Source organism: Struthio camelus, chromosome 2, assembly GCF_040807025.1.
Source record: "Struthio camelus isolate bStrCam1 chromosome 2, bStrCam1.hap1, whole genome shotgun sequence".
In the NCBI taxonomy this organism is placed as follows: domain Eukaryota; kingdom Metazoa; phylum Chordata; class Aves; order Struthioniformes; family Struthionidae; genus Struthio; species Struthio camelus.
The window spans coordinates 150,585,759-150,602,412 of NC_090943.1; the positions used below are offsets into that span (position 1 = coordinate 150,585,759).

Sequence of the window (16,654 nt, forward strand, 5' to 3'; positions counted from 1 at the left end):
GGGGACCGCGCGCCGCCCCCGCCCCCCGCCCCCGGCCCCGCCCCCGGCCCCGCCCCCGGCCGGGCTCCTTCGCGCGCTTGGCTGCCTGCCGCCCCGTACCAGTTCTTCGCCGCGGGCTGTCACTGAGGGGCGCCCGGTGCGGCCGCCCTCCCTCCTCTGCCCGCACGTGAAGGGGCCGTGAGCCGGGGTCACAGCCGGAAGAAGCAGACTTTGCTTTGTTCTCAGGTTGCGAGAGCACGAGAGAAACGGGGGAGGGGGGCGGGGCAGCCGCCGCCGTTTTCGTGTGCGAAGAGGACCGTTTCTACGAGGGAAACAACCGCCTTCCTCACGTCCGCCCCCGGCGCTGCGAAGGTACTCCGTCGAATCGCCTGCCCAGTCCTGGATTGACGATGGACGTGTTTTCACCAAGAGAATAGGGTATTCTTAACTCAGTTATAACTCGAGGTGAAATCCTAGTAAAGAGGAAGGATGGAGCTGGGAAAGGAATCAGTGATTTATTCGTGATTTATCACGTTGAGAAAAAAAATTGATTTAACCTGTTCACTTTTCTGCAAAGTATACAGTACTGCGTGTGTGCAGTTTTTTTTTAACCTGGAGTTATTTAAGAAACTTAAGTGCACAAAAAATACTCAGATTTTCAAAGCTATATTATAATGTTTGTAGTTGGTGTTTGCATCACACTGAAATTATTTGTCATAACCTTTTATAAACTTCAATATTTTTAACTACTTTTAAAATTATTAAAATTGAGCAAAATGTTTGATGATGGAAACAGTAAGATTGTGCTTAACTAGGCATTGCTATTAATATATTACATTTTAATCAACAAATCCTCTACAAGTACAATGTCAAGTGCAAAGAAAGGAAACCCTTAAAGATATATAAAGCCAAATCTGTAGATGAAGGGTCCAGCCTCGTTAGTGTACATAACAAGATTCCCTTTATAATTCTATTGAAATTCAAATAGTTCTTAGATTTAAATGTCTATATCTTGGATATATAATGTTTTACGCCTTTACCTCTACGGGATTTTACCTGCCAGTTGGCATAAAACCAGATCACAAATTTGATGTCTGTCAGCTAGAAAAAAAAATCTCGTCCAAAAAGAGTGTGGGGAAAAGGTTAGCTTTCAGCTAGAGAAATAGGTTAGCATTTGGAAATACTGCGGTAGCCTATAAATGTTTCTGTATACTGCCAGTAGATCTAGAATAAGGACAAATCCAGATTTGGATTAGATTTGCCTTGACCAACGTATATGCTTTATATCAGTTTGTCAATGACATATATTTGTCCACACATGCATGTATATGTGAACATTTAGTATATGTTCTTAAAAATGTTTTATATTCAGAAATAATAAATACTGTTTTTTACCTCCCACATATTTTGGAACTTTATAAAGCTATAGCCAAGAAAAAAACAAAGTTTTTTTTTTTTTTTACCATAACAAGACATTGTAGTTAGATGTTCAGACGTAAGACCCAATCCCATCCTTTATGCACCATTCTGCAGTGTTTTGTGGGACTACCACTGTACATCTTTCGGGAAGAAGGTTTGTAGGAGCTCTTTTCCTTCAACACAACTGTCCCCATTAAAAGGGAAACATCTGAAAAGGTCCGTACAGTGACTATTCTTGGTCCAGAGTTCTTCCATCTCTTTAGCAATAATCTGAAACAAAATATAAAATAAATACTAGTGGAATCTTCAAGTGACGAAATGTAAGGAAGTGGTGAGTGATGATAAAGCCTGGTAGGGTGATTAAAACAGCACATATCTTAATACAGTTGAGATCAGGGTGACATAAGAGTGAAGATTTTAGCGTACGCTCACTATGGAAGGCTGCATTTCAGAGAAGAGTGGTAAAGTAAATGAGTGGAAGGTCATGCTACACAGCCAGCTAAACAAGAGCTTCCTTTTCTGCCATGAAACATATAGAAAACAAAAACTAACAAGCAAAACCTAGAGATGTGTTATTATTACATTAGCATTAATGGGACTGTTACCACCAGTGTCTCAATTCAAACGTCCATGCATCATAAAAATGTTGAAAAATTTGAGAAAGTTGCAAAAAGACCTAAAGCAATGACCGAAGACTTGGAAAACTTGGAATAGAGGACTTATAACAGGACTATTTAAATTCCATTAAGTGTTTAGTTTATCCAGTTGAAGTTTAAATGAACAATTAAATGAAGCTCCAGAACGATGCAAATTGTCATTGCCCAGTCGGAAGAGTATTGCCATTGCTAGCAGCAGGCCACAGGCCTTGTGCCAACTTTGCAAGGCCCCAGTCCTGGCCTGCTGGGCTTGCTACCAACCTGTTGTGAGAACCTGCTGTGTGACCTGCAGCTTGGTGCCAGGTACCTCTTGCTATGAAACAGAGTTTAAGCATGGGACAACAGCAAACACACTGAAAATACTGTAACAGGGTGAAAGCAGAGGCTCCCAAAATAAACAACTCACTGATGGTCAATTACTGATAGTTGCACAACACTGAGAGCTATGAAGAAGACTGCTTTGGGCGTACCAAAAAGAAGCAGCAACAGCTAAGCAAGAGGAAAACAACCAAGCAACAGGAGGAGAGGTTTGCTGTGACCTGTGACAGTAACACTCCCCTGTATCACAAAGTGCGCAGCTCAAACATCTTATAAAAGGACAAAATCCAGAATCTGGGGGAAACGGAACGGCCATCATGGGGATCGGCAGTCATGGAGTTGCTATGGGATTGCCAGAGCTGCTAGTGTGCTGCCTGTGCTCCCTGCCTGTTTCAAAAGCCCTGACACATCTTTTTTGCTGCCTGCTCCGTAGGCCCTGCCTCTCTCTGCCTCCTTGCCCCGAGAAGCCTGCCTCCTCAAGGACCTCTTGACCTGCCAGTTCATCAGGACCGTGTATGTCAGAATGAATGTGTGTGTGTGTTTTTCCCCACAAATTCTGTGCAAATTCTCTGATGCGCTAACCCTTTAGTAAAGCCTTACTGCACATAAACTCAGTTTGGCTAATTATGAATCCTGTGTAGGAAGGATGGTTTAACAGATTAGTTTTGCGTTTGATCGTTTGATTTTTTTTTTTCACTTCAGCCTGTAACAATTAGATTTTATTATGAACTTGAATCACTTTATCTGGGATGTGCTAGATTCACTGTTACACACCTCTTTAAATCGAGACTGGATGCATTACTCTGAATATAGTGTACCTGAGGTGTAAGTTGTAGGCTCCATGCAAGAAACATTTACTAAAGTTCTCTTTTAAAATTCAAAGAAGTCAGACTAGATTATCATAATGGTCATTTTTGCTATTGAAACTTATGACTCTGTTAATCTGTTTTATTCAGAAAACTCAAACCTCCCATTGAAATCAGATAGTTGTAAGATATTCTGTAATAAGAGGCATAGAGTGGGTCTTTTATACTGTCAGAACTGAAATTTTCAGGATTAATGGGCACTTTTGAAATGTGACTTCTACTATTGTCATGCTAGTCACTGGAGTCAACGAGTGATGGTTACCTTTGATAACAGCGGACTGGGACAGTGAATTAACCAGCTGTTGTATTCTCTTTGTTTCATATTTATTTTATGAGGAAGAAAGCGTACCTGGCTATTTACACTATTAAACTTTGCCATCCTATCTATCATCTTTTTCCCACTCTGGTTTTACAATGTTTATTAAGCACGCTGAAAATCAGGAAGGTCTTTTGTTCATTGGTATTTTGTGAGTAAGTCAGGGTGGGACCCATGGCACTCTCCAAAAGTCTTAATTTTGTTTCTTCAGTTGCAAAATCAGTAAGCTAGAGCTGTCTAGCAGATAGTTTTCACAACAGCAGTAAAGAGCATCCAAATCTTACTCCAGCTAAGTGGTATAATACATTGGTCGAGCAAAAAAGCTATCACTATTTTTAGGTAAGAATGCATCTCGTTTTCCTGCATTGCATCCAGAATGTTTTTAGCTGAGCATTAAAGTGAATGATACACTGGTAGTAGCTGTATATAAAAATCTTCTAAAATGGCCTTATTGTTGCACTGAGGTTTTGTTGAGAGTTTTCTGATTTACATACTATATAATCAGTGAAGGCACCTTGATCCCAAATACTGAAGCAAAAGTAGCTAAACTTTCCTTTACTCAGTGCCATAATATCAGCTGGTTTCAGTAGTTTAAGATTTGCAATTGTTTTACATCGATTAAGGACTATACATTATAGTGAAGCCTACCCAGGACATGCACATCACATTCTAATTTGTTCCTAAAGCCACCTAGTACGGTAAGATATTTAGACACTATAAGCCACACAGATTTAGGGTCACTGGTTATTCAGTTATCTTACAAACACTAGGTTCCAGAGAAACTATAGGCATTACCTGGAAATATTCTTGATTTCTAGGAAGACTGCTAGTGAGAAATGTTTGTATTAGTAGTAGCACAATTTTGCCAAACACTGCAAGCGTATTGTGAGTTTTACAGTGTTTTGATTTCTTAAAATCTCAGCAGTTGGAATTAAGTGATTTCATTAAAACCTAAGTGTTTGGATTTTTAAGTAGTTTTCTTGGCGATATGATTGAGATATGTGACCTGCATTTGACAAAAGGTGACTTGAATGCGTCCTGAATGCTTAGAAACAAAAAGAGAGCGGGGGCGGGGGGGGGGGGGGAAAGCAAAGTTCCAACGCCTCCCCTGCTTTTCAGAAGAGAAATTTGAAAAAATGGGATGCTTGGAATTTCCACTACTAATAGTCACTTAAATGCATTCAGCAGAGACTATCAGTCAGGTTTCACAGGGTTAGCACTGAGCGTTGTCAAATTTTGCTGCTGTAGTCTTGGCAAGAATTCTGGCCTAACCCATGCTCTGCTAACCCCTTGAAGGTACTGCAGTTTTCACTGTAAGCTGTATCTACCCTCTAAACTGTGAAATTGCCAAGTATAGCCTGTGTTGTTGCTATAAAACAATAAAAGAGAGTGACAAATGTAAGCGGTCACCCCCCCTCCTCCCCCCGCCCCGGCAATCTGATAATCTTCCCAGATCTCTTCTTAATGAAAGAGAAAAGAGTGACTGTAGGTACTCCTTAGGCTGCTGAGATAGAGTAACTGGACAGTTACTACAATCTCTGAGACTCTCAAAGTAGCATTCAATAGTAAGTGTTTGTGCTAAAGTTACATCTTATACATAAGCAGACTTCAAGACAAATAATAGATTACTAAAACTTTGGACTGTGATTACTGCAATAATTTCTTCCTCTTATACAAATAAAATACAATTACACTTTATACCCCAGACCACAGCTGTCCAGCATGCAGACCACTGTTTTATTCTGTCCAACATTGTCTAGAACTCTCTTCTGCGGCAAGGAGGAAAGGATGCTGCTTAATTTAAATGCCCTAGGGACAAAAATATGTTAAGGAGAAGTAAAATAGAAGAATCAGAAAAAGAGTCTGGAGGGAAAGGGAAAAGGGAAGAGGAAAGAGTCTGAGCGTTGTGAAAGGAGCCTTGGGCTACTGAGGGGATGGCTGGACAAAGAGACCAGGGCTGTGACAAGAGGAAGGACTAGGAGCTAGTACAGAAAATGGAAGAGGGAACTGGCGAAGCTGTGATTGACACTATGAGGAAAATTGTAATATAAGGGATGAACAATGGGGCTAGGATTAGTCAGATAAGGAGAGAGGGAATGACTGATCTGTAGGATTGAGTAAGGAGATAGCTCTGGCAAGGAGCAAGGCTGCAAGAGAAAACCACGATGAACTGAATGAGAAGCCAGAGATAATTTAATTCTCATTAAATTCTCATCATGGATGAGACTCCACATCCCCATCATGGATGTGGACAACAGAAGTTGGGGGAAAAACAGAATAAGGATAAGGACCTAGAGTGGGAAAAAGGAGTTACTGGGGCAAAGGAATGGTTAAAAGAGATTAACAAAACAGACGGACAAACTCCAGAGCTTTGCAATACGATCGTAAAGAGAGTGGGCCACGCAAATATTCTGACTGGCCTACAGAGACATTGTTGCACACTTTCAAAAAAAAAAAACCTATCACAATATGTACAACATTTACAAACAACTAGTTGATGAGTTTGGCAACAGACTTGTTTGCTCTCTTGCAGTGTGTTAGAACGAACGGCCTCTAAATGGAATAATTTATGTCTGAATTGTGGAGGCTGAGGAGATGGAATAAGACAACAAATGACTAAAAAATGAGCACAATTTAATTACTTGAAAAGGTACAGAACATACGAAGGATACAGCACTTGGCAGATGAGAACAGGTCAAAGGAACCAAAAAAGTTGTAAATTACAACTGATAGGCTGCAAATATGAAAGCTTTAGTTCAAACATTTCAAAACAGTGTCAGTACTTAACACCAGCCATCTTTCAATATCTCTTTCAAAATGCTTCATGAGATTTTATCTGTATATTTACAGAACCCATTAATAAGCTCCTGCCGAAGCTCTCTATACCTTTGATGTGTATTAACAGTGGAAAATAGCAGAAACCGAAAGAAAATATGGCAGAAAACAAAAGAAAATCCAGTAGATTCCCCAAAGCCAAAGCAAGTAACAAACAAAGCTGATGTGTATTTCCATTCCATCTTATTGTACATTAAATGAAAATCCTTTTCCACACTTACAAGAAAGTGATACTTACAAAAATAACCAACATAATTTTATTCCTTCCAGTGTCTTTGGAGAAGGAAAGCTACTTTAAGCTCTTGAATCTCTGGCAGAGCTGAATTTTCCATTCCCCTGGAAATCCTAAAGCTATGTCTCTCTTTCAATTCCGGATTTAAGCTTCCACTAGCATGTCCGTCAAAGACAGTTGAAGAATTGTATTTGTTCTTGGTCTGCCATCTGTTCTAGTAATATGCCCAGAGATGCCATGTCTGATTGCTTTCAGAAGCTAAGGACATATTAAGAGACCATAGAGATTATAAATTTCATATAGTGTTTTATGTGATGTGTAATAGTTATCATACTACAGACTTCAACTAGTACAGTAGGTCATCTGGAAGGAGTTATGGAAGGAAGGCAGAAAGGATAAGCTGGAATTGTAGTAGCTGCCAGCTACAATAAGTGAAGTGGAAGCTATCCATACTATATGCATACTATATACAAGCATGATGAGAGGCCTTACAGATCTAAAAAGTAAAAGAGTAGAGAGTAGAGAGTAAAAGATGATAACTTGAGTTACCTGATGGCAAGATCACAGCAAGAATATTAGGTCATTGGCTCCCAAAGCTGAGGCACACCAAAATAACTTTCACAGTGATAAACTCGAACAATTAAGTCTCTTGTTTTTTCTTCAGATGAAGAGAACACAGTAGTCATGTATCATGCACTATGTGCTGGGTTATAACATGCAAATAATGTGTTTATTAAAAGAACTGTTTATAAAAATGCTGCAATGGCATTAAGTACACTCATTTCAGTACACCTTTTTCAGTTGTACTGATCTTGGAACTTGTTTGTAGTATGACTAGTGGGATTTTTTTTTTTTTTCTATTCAGTTGTTACCTTAATTCTACCATTTTGCATTCCGTGTCCTTTTTATACCTCCTGTATCTTATTCCTGACAATCATTAGGCTGGTGAATTGACAAGAACAAGTAGCGCCTGGGTCTGTTTTGACCTTCGCCAAGATCATATTGGGTTTTGTATCAAAAAGATGTAAATTTTTCTTCTGTTGAAGATCACAGTATTATTGTCATGCTTTGCACTGTTCCATGTCAAGTGGATACTCATACTTGATCAGTAGAGGCCTTTGCCTCTTCTCAGGTATGCTCCTACCCCCAACTTTATCCATGACAGCTAATGCCACCTCTTAAATTGGCTGGACCTATTGATTGACCCCTTTGAACAAAATCCCTTTTTGCACCCATCAGTCATCACTCACCACAGCCTCCTTTAGCATCTGCTTCTTGAAAGCTGTTCAACTATGGTAGTATTTATTATTTTACAGCCTGTTGCATTCTGCTGTGTTCATCTTTTGTTGGTTCGTCTGAAACTTCCCATCATAAGAGTGAAGGTATTAGCATGCTAATATATCTGTCTTGAATGTATGCCTTGCTTTTTATACCTTCCAGCAGTGATTTTCCTAAGCAACAATTAACTCCCCACTATAGTACTTGATGCTCTTATTAGCATCCTCTAATCAACTGAGTGTACTCAACAATAACTCCATGACAATTTCTAACAACTGTGATCTAATCACATATCCACAATATGCTCAAAGATATCATCACTTTGTTAGTCAGTGCTAAATATTATTATTAACTGTTGGCAGTATATCAATATTGTGTCATGTGGAACATGAAAAAAGGTATTTTTCTTTTATTCGTTTGCTCTGCTGCCCAAATACCGAGTAATTATCCTCCTGTTTCTTGTGCTCTGTAGCACGTATACTGGACTATAACATATGCATTTCTGGTCTGCGTTTCTCTCTAATACATTCCTTCAGCTTTCGTTGTGTACTTGCTGAGCACTAGATGCTGGCATCATTTTGATTCCTTCCGTAGAAAGCTCAGCTTCTTCTCAAAGTCTTCCAGAGTGTTAGAGGTATTTTTCTCACCAGTCTTCCTGGTAAACATGTTCCTATGCAATTTCCAATTGCATCCCATTTCCATGCATTCCAAAAAAAGTGTTTCCAGCAAGTCGTATTTGTAAACCCATTTGTGATTAGTGAGTCTCCAAAATTACATAAGGATGTCAGATTTCAGCTCTTTAACATAAGTATCTATTCCTTCTTTGGATTCTTGGCTTCATTTAAGAAATGGTCTTACTATGTATGGAATCGTAACACTGAACTCATCAAGCCTTTATCAGCTTCTCTAGCGTTCAGGCATTAGTCCTGGCAAATCACTCACTTCTCACGTCTTTTTCATCAGTGGGAGAATAACATATGTTGACTGTCCACTTTTCCATTTTTAATCTGTACTGATAAGATCTAGGTACCAACAACATGTTTATTATTTGTAGTCTTACAGCTGGAAATTTCAGCTCTCAGTAGTCTGAGTCCCTTCACGCTTCTACATTTTTGGTTTCTCGTTGCTACTATGTTTTCCAGTTGATTACACTTTCCTCCTTACTGGTGAGCCTCATTAGACTAACTGTTGCCACACAGCTCTTGCACCACATGCTGAGATACACAGTAAGACTTCATATCTGTAAAACTAAATTTTTCTTTATTGAAAATAAAGAAATAAAGAGGTTCTGCAGGTACAGCCAATATTTAGATAATGTGCTTACAGTTTAATTTCTTGGTGTCTACAGTCAGTTCATCCCTACTCAATCTCTTTTGTTTCTATCAAGTTATGTGGAGCTTTCCTGACTTACAGAAGCCCTGTAGAACCATGAGCCATAGGGGAATCAAGCTCAAAACACCCAAGGCTGCTCAAGAATTTCATTCAATTTCCAACAGTTGCACGTTCTTTCAGCAGCACCGTCTCTTTTGGCAGATCCTACTTATAAAGCTTATCTTGTAGACAGGCCATCACCAGCATTTTCGCTCCCCTAGTTTGATTTCAAATGTTTACTTTCCAAGTTCTGGCAACCTGAAGACTGGCAGTTAAATAGGACTATTCCTTATCACATATGAGCATCATGTTAACAAATGAAGTCAAGTTTAAGCACTGTGCCACTTCAATCCATGCAGAACAATCTATGTGGAACAGCCTTTGCAACGCAGTTCAGAATGTTGCCATGAACCTATGAAGCATTAGATCATCTGTGGAAAGCACCACTCATCTGAAATAGATACAGATGGTCACGTAACATAGAGTAACAGGCCCGCCCTGTTACTCTTTTTTATTCTGCTGGACAACTTCATAAACAACTTCTGTGCATTAATCACTTCATCCACTGTAGAAATACAGCAACTCTTTAATGAAAATACTGCATGAGACAAGAGTTTTGGTCTAAAGTGAAGAATAATGCTCAATGAGACTGAAATGGCAAGAGGAATTTAAGCAAAAAGAATAATTGCCCAAACTGGAGTTTCACCAAGATGCTGCTATACTTGTGATACGTGTCATGGGACATCTTATGATCAAAAGCTGTTATGACCTCGACTTCAATGTTTAGCTTGCTTCTTGATTCTAAATCCCCACCCAGTACCACAAGGGTACAGCAGCCCAGTCCATCCTTAGAGCAGAGTGCCATCTACTGAAGCATTACAAGTGACTTTAGATCTTTGCCTGTTTTTCTTGAATGTCTTTCATCTAGGAATTGACTAAGTCTGATACTGCTTAGTTTTATGACCAAAGCCTCAAAGGTCTTTATAGCTAACGATAACTCAGATCAAAACTGAAGAAATGCTCAAATAAATGTGTAATGCCACTTCTTCCCTCTCCCTCTCCCCAAACGCCCACCCTCAGAGATCAAAATTAACTAAAAATTAGAGACCAAATGAAGATCATCTAAGATGCCATAATTTAGACGTATCTAAAAAACACTATATCTGGTAATATTCATGCATTCAGGAATAGAAAAGAAGGTAGAAAAAAGGAATTAAAAGGTTATTCAAAAGCCACTAATAGGATAACATTTGAATGAAGTTAGTAAATGAATGGAATGTTTCTGTAGAAGGAAGGGATCTAGGTACAGGTGTTTATTGAGTTGCAAACTCTGATGCATAATAAAGGAAGGAATCTTGAGTATGTGTAATGTGATTAGGAGGAGATGAATAAATTAAAATAAGATTTTTGAAAGTAGCTGGTGTTTTCAAGATGACCAAGGAAAGGCTTAGCAGTTACGGTAATACACTGATATGGAACTAGGCTTGAAGAAAAATTAAATCACATAAACAATTTTCCTGCCAATCAGGCTTACATTTTCCAATGTGAATTATTTCAGAATTGAGGCTAGAAATACCTCTATTATTCCAAAAATAAGGTTAACTAGAATAGCACCAAGACTATAAAAGAAATGACAGATGTGCCATCAGGAAAAGATAATAATAAGAATGAGCCTTATAAGAATCGCAATTCCAGTTAGGAATAATATAACAGGTCCCCCTTTGTGTAAATGTAGACATCTTTACCATGATCACTTCTGTCTGCCATCATCATCTACTGTAGGAAAATTAATGCAATTCAGTAAATTACAGCTTTATAACAGCAGCCTCCATACACACATTTGCACAAACGCTCTACAGTGATAGGAACAGAGAAGATAGATAGAATAAAAAGTTACCAAAAAATAGGTATGTAAAGCTGCTGGCCAAACGCTACCCATTGCTTTTGGGAAGAGAGGGTAGCAACAAGCGGAGGCTCTGAGGGCAGCTGGCGTCACTTCTTGCTGCACTTGCTTGCTGCTGTTCCTGCCTTTGTAGCTTTGCAGGTGGGAAGGAGGGGTTTGAAAGAACAACCACTTGCTGCAACAGTAGCTGCTACCAACCCCTTAAGTCATCACTGAGTAAGATAACTTTCTTTGTCTGTGGTTTGCTAGTGGGAGGGTGACTTATATCAGAAACATGATGGGATGAGCTGTGTTGATGTGTCTAGACGTACAATACTTTTGCACAGAAGAGGTTCACATTTGGTGAATTCCTGTGTTCCGTAGACTTATTATCCAATTTCTGCTGCATGGAGAGGAGCCAACCCTAACCTCAGTACAGAAAAATAGGGATTTACATGATGTTCCCATTTTCACGTTGTTTGTATACTTCTGCATGTGAATAAATGATAATAAGAATAGACCGATTCATAAATTAAAAGAAAGAAGAAAAATAAACAGCCCATCATACTACCAGTTTCAGACTTTATCATGTGAGTTGCTCACAGCAATACCAATTTACAAAGGCATTTTCAGTCAGAAGTCTACACTAGGTTGTTACACAACACAAAGATCAGGAATTGAGAAGCATTTTCAAAAGACTTGCCAGTCTCTCAAAATATACTCTCAAATTATCCTGGATATCCTGGATACTGTATCATACATATTATATTAAACTGTGTTACCTTACATGTGACCACATATGCAAACCTATAGTTAGTTATTTTAACGTGTTAATTGTTATATTATAACCTATATTTCATATTATACACGATATCGTTATTACATTTCTTAGACTTATGTAAGGTATAAAATTATACCTTGTTATAGACTTAGTCTTGCAGCATAGGATACATCTGTGAATTAAAATCATGAGAGGATTTTGCATTTGCTCTATATGCTGCTCACATTTCCCTTTATGTTTTACAGTTTTTGAAAATTAGCCAGATCTTCTTGTATCCGACTGCACCTCATTTTAATGTAGCGGATCTGGGAAAATATAAGAATAAGCACTTTTCTTTTTTTTTCCCATATACTAACCAAGGAGCAGAAGAGAAATCAATTTACTTCAGTAACACAGGAAAAGAGACGATTAAGACAAACACCATGTATTACAAAAATCTTAGTCACTCAGTTTACCTTCTCCTTCACAGCACTGCTGTATTCAATTTTTGACATGCCTAGAAATTCAGCTAGTCTAACAATCAGCTATAGCCCATAACTAGATCTTTCAAAAATAATTTAAACTAAAATTCTGCAAGCATATTACAGTAGATTTTTATTTTTGTTTTTACTGTCTTATCCAGTACCAAAAAGGGCAATAGAAAGGCTTTTCATTGATTTCAGCCATTCTCAAGTCTGATTTTATCATTCAAAGGTTTAGATGTATAATATGACTTTAATTTGTGTTTACTTAGATTATTATACTGCCTGCATAGTATCTGAAAACTGTGTGTTTCATAACAGAGGCAAATGATCCCAGGTTTTTTCTTTCTTCTTCCTTTAGCCTTTAGGAGGAAGCTTGATCTAGCAAATAGGCCCTTTGATCAGACCCGAGAAAAACAGTATTCCATTTCTTACACAAATAGTGGGATGTTATGTGAACGTGCAATACCCATATTATGACTGTAAACCTACTGAATTTGGGTTTTTTTTTAAATTATAAAAGATCAAGGCAGTGCTCTGTGCGTTTGAACATCTCCTACCACAATGGATTTAGGCTTGCAGTCTAAGCAATACAAAATTTGGATGTTATTTGTTGCTAAATTTAACTCATACATTACAAAGTTACCCGGGAAAAGTCAGTAGAATACCTACGGACTCCATACAATAATTTTTTGCACTATGAGTTACACAGTCTTGATTTAACAAAGAGCGGTAGCTAAACTTTCTATAATGTTGATACGCAAATATTTTGCGCTTGATAATAGCTTCAAAAAGTGCAGTTTTTTTCTCATGCTAAACTAATTTAGTTCTTTCTTTTATCTAGGAAAAATGAAAAACAAAATAACCACTGAGGAAGATAACGTTTTCAAAATGAAAGAAAACTTGAACGTTATCAGGCTTTTCAAAAGGTCACAAAAATGATGCAAAGTAAATAAAAAAATGAAAGAAAATATGCCATGGCATTTTAATTTTATGCCTCTATTTAATATATTCCTTGTTAGTAAGTAATATCCTGTCTTGCTCTGCCCTTACTCATATTATACGTAAGTTCATATGCAACAGCCCAACTTTGGGGCAGGATGGAGCAGTGCATGTGTGATTTAGGTCTGCGACACAGATGAAGGCACTTTGAGAAACCTTTGGAAGATCAACTTCTCAGAGGCATCTTCCCTGCAAGTCTTGTATCTAAAATATTTCCCTCAACTCGAAAAATAATCCTAAATACAGGCATAGCCACCTTGTCCCCAGCAAAAATTCCCTTTGTTGTCAGCTGCCAGCTATAAAAGTGCTCTAACCATTATTCTGTGTATGTAAAACAGCAGTTTCAGTCTATAAACCCCTGCAAAACTAAGAATCTGTTAAAACCACATTCTATTCAGCACGGGCTTTATAGCGGAGGACCTTCAAGATTCATTGGCACCATAAACAGGTAGCGCAATACAACTACGCGGCATACACAAAGGCACACTGTAACTCACAGGTCAAAGGCGCCCAGGGGCAATGAGGTTGAGTGCACAAAAGGAGGTGATGCGCCCTGCATCATGGCCTGTGCTAGAAATGCTGTGGCACTGAATTCAAGCAGGATTTATCATCTGGGTAGCGCAGTCATGAGCAGGGCTGCTCAGGAGAGAGCATCCTTCCCACTGAACAAGGCAGAATTTTAATAGAAGAAAAATTGCACGTGGTGTAATTAATATGTATCATAAGGCATTTGTGTCCAGAGGAAGAAGGACAGGAAGAAAGTAGCAAATTCTCATTGCTTATGTTGTCTTAAATCTGGCATTATCCAGTGCTCGAATTCTTCCCTTTGCAGCCTGAGTAGCATGCACAGAGTGTTTGTTACTAGCTGAAAGTATCGTCTCGTTTGTTTGTGCACCTTTTGGTATCCTCTGTTGTTACTGGCTGGGTCAAACTAACTTGGATATTGCAGATGATGACAGCAGATCTAAACGTCAGACTGCAATGTTTTAGCTGAAATGCAGACATTTAGTTACCTTAAATACAATGGATTCAAAATACTGAAAAAGAGGCAAATGGTTGAACTATTAACTGATTTCTGCTATTTTAGAATGTTTAGCAGCTCCAGCGAATAAAAGATTTAAAGAACTCTGGCAAGTCAGATCACAGGAGCTGGAGAAATGCATTTTTTTTTAAATCTTGAGTGGGTACTTATTTAGATGACAGTCATATTTCCAATAATAGGTCAGCATGCTGGGATGTGAAATAACAATTCTTGCCTGTAAGTGCAGGCTTAAGCTGTTTGGCGGAACTGAGTTGTGACGTAGCTTTCCCTTTGCATAGCTGACAGTGATCTTAGGGATTTTAGTCTCCCTCTGAGGCATGGAACATCAGTTTAGTGGCTAGGTCCCACATAATCAATTTTCTGAAACTGCAGAATGAAATTACAGGATGGAATGGATCTTGGTGGAACTCAACGCTGCCTAGTAAGTGGCTTTAAAAAAAGTATTGTATTTTTTCGCAATCCATGAAAAGTGATAAAGAAACCTGGTTGCAAATGCCAGGTCCTATATTAAAATTCCAAAAGAAAGCCTGTGTCTACCAGTTGAAACGTGGGTATGTGCTAATAAAAACATACAGAACACGTGCTCAAGATACATGTTGACTAGTAAGAGTAAAGACCTGTTCCTAACCTGCTAATATCAGCCTAACAGTAGCTCAGCAACATGAAAGATTTAGTGGTACAAAAAACACTGCAAGGCCTAAAACTCCTCACAGAAAAAGCCTTTAAGTGTTGATTTCATCCTGAGAGAGTTCTTTTTAAGCTGACTGGAAAGTGAAAGTTCAATCCAATTTAAATCAAACAAGCACCTTCCAAGTTAGTTACAACATTTTCTACGGGAAGAGCCAGTGTGACATGGCATGACTCCATTTCCCGCACAGTGAAGATACCTGGCCTAACAGCCAGCTGCCTTGTAGCGTATTGTTCCTTATGTGGTATTTTCAGAGCTAGTTGAAACGCAGTTTATTTGTGCAGCAAATAACAACGTTTAAAAATGTAATTTTGTCCCAAGTGAGACGACTAGGCAATATTTCAAAATTTGCTATAAAATTAAAAATATTTTTAAAATATTACAATAACCTATGAAAATGCTGTGTTTTTACCACAGCATGTTTATTCAATATTATAATTACTAAAGTAAAAATGAATCGTTTCAACCTTACAGAAATAAAATACATCAGCCTCCTTTTCATATATTTTGATTATTTCTCATACAGACTTTCAAATACATCAGTCTATTCTTGTAAAGTAGTTTGATTTCCTAGATTCTATTCTTCTTGTGAAAAACTGCTCCTGCAGAAAATTTTCAATGGGATGTAAATAACAGCACTTTACCTGTAAAAATCATATTTAGGAAGGAATATGACCGGCTAGTGAAATTTCAGACTAGGATATCATCTGATATAGTTTCCCAGTTAAGACTCACTACCCATTTCTTATGAAAATGTCATTTTAAGAAGTGGACTGCACTTTTGGGATGTTAGATAGTACTTGAAAGTCATGACGAAGATCCTCTTTTATTCAAAGTAACTGCAGATCTTGTGGCATTATCACAGTCTGGCTCTGGCTATCTCTAACCTATGGATAATGGATCTGCATGACGCACGGGTGACAAACATCTGCTTATTTCAATGCTGGCTGCAATGGAAAGCCTGTTCCCTGCTCTCTGCCTGGAGGAAAGGCTATTCCCCCCTCTCTGCCCGAGACTTCCAGATGGTGCCTGAGTGGGCTTTCTAGCAGAAGCAAATTTATAAGTCCTGAAGTCCACAGAGAGTTCAGTGACACCAGGCAACCCTTCTCGGATGAACAGCAGATTTTATAGCGTGTAGATTTATCGCCTCACGTTGAAAGCGGAATTAAAGGTCACCTCATCATCTTCGCGCCTCAGTGAGTAGAGTCTCAGCGCGGCCCATCAGTCTCCCTCCTCGACCTCCTGAAAAAGACAACTGGCAACAGCAAAATCAGCTAGTACCTCCCTGTTTTCTTGTTTAACATCTCTTCTCTGACACCCATGTCCGCAAGCCCCCCTCCCCGGCCTTCTCGCCGTTTATTTTTGCGCAGCGCGGGGCAGCAGGGGACGCTGCCTGCAGGCGGCCGGCGCCGCAGCACGTCGCACCGTTAGCGGCTCCCCGCAGCCCCTTCCCGCCCAACCCTCCCTCAGGTGGTCCTTCTGTGCGCCCGGTAGCTGCCAGCGACCGCGGAAGGAAAGCCTGGCCCTG

At 39.1% G+C, this 16,654-nt stretch overlaps 1 long non-coding RNA gene across 1 annotated transcript; it reads left to right on the forward strand.

The window, feature by feature from the left end:
* The first annotated feature begins 33 nt into the window (after positions 1-33).
* Positions 34-13,344, forward strand: LOC138066075 (uncharacterized). The gene is made up of 3 exons (XR_011139285.1): positions 34-417; positions 2,806-2,885; positions 13,239-13,344. It is a non-coding gene; the product is annotated as an uncharacterized lncRNA (long non-coding RNA).
* The last annotated feature ends 3,310 nt before the right edge of the window (positions 13,345-16,654 follow it).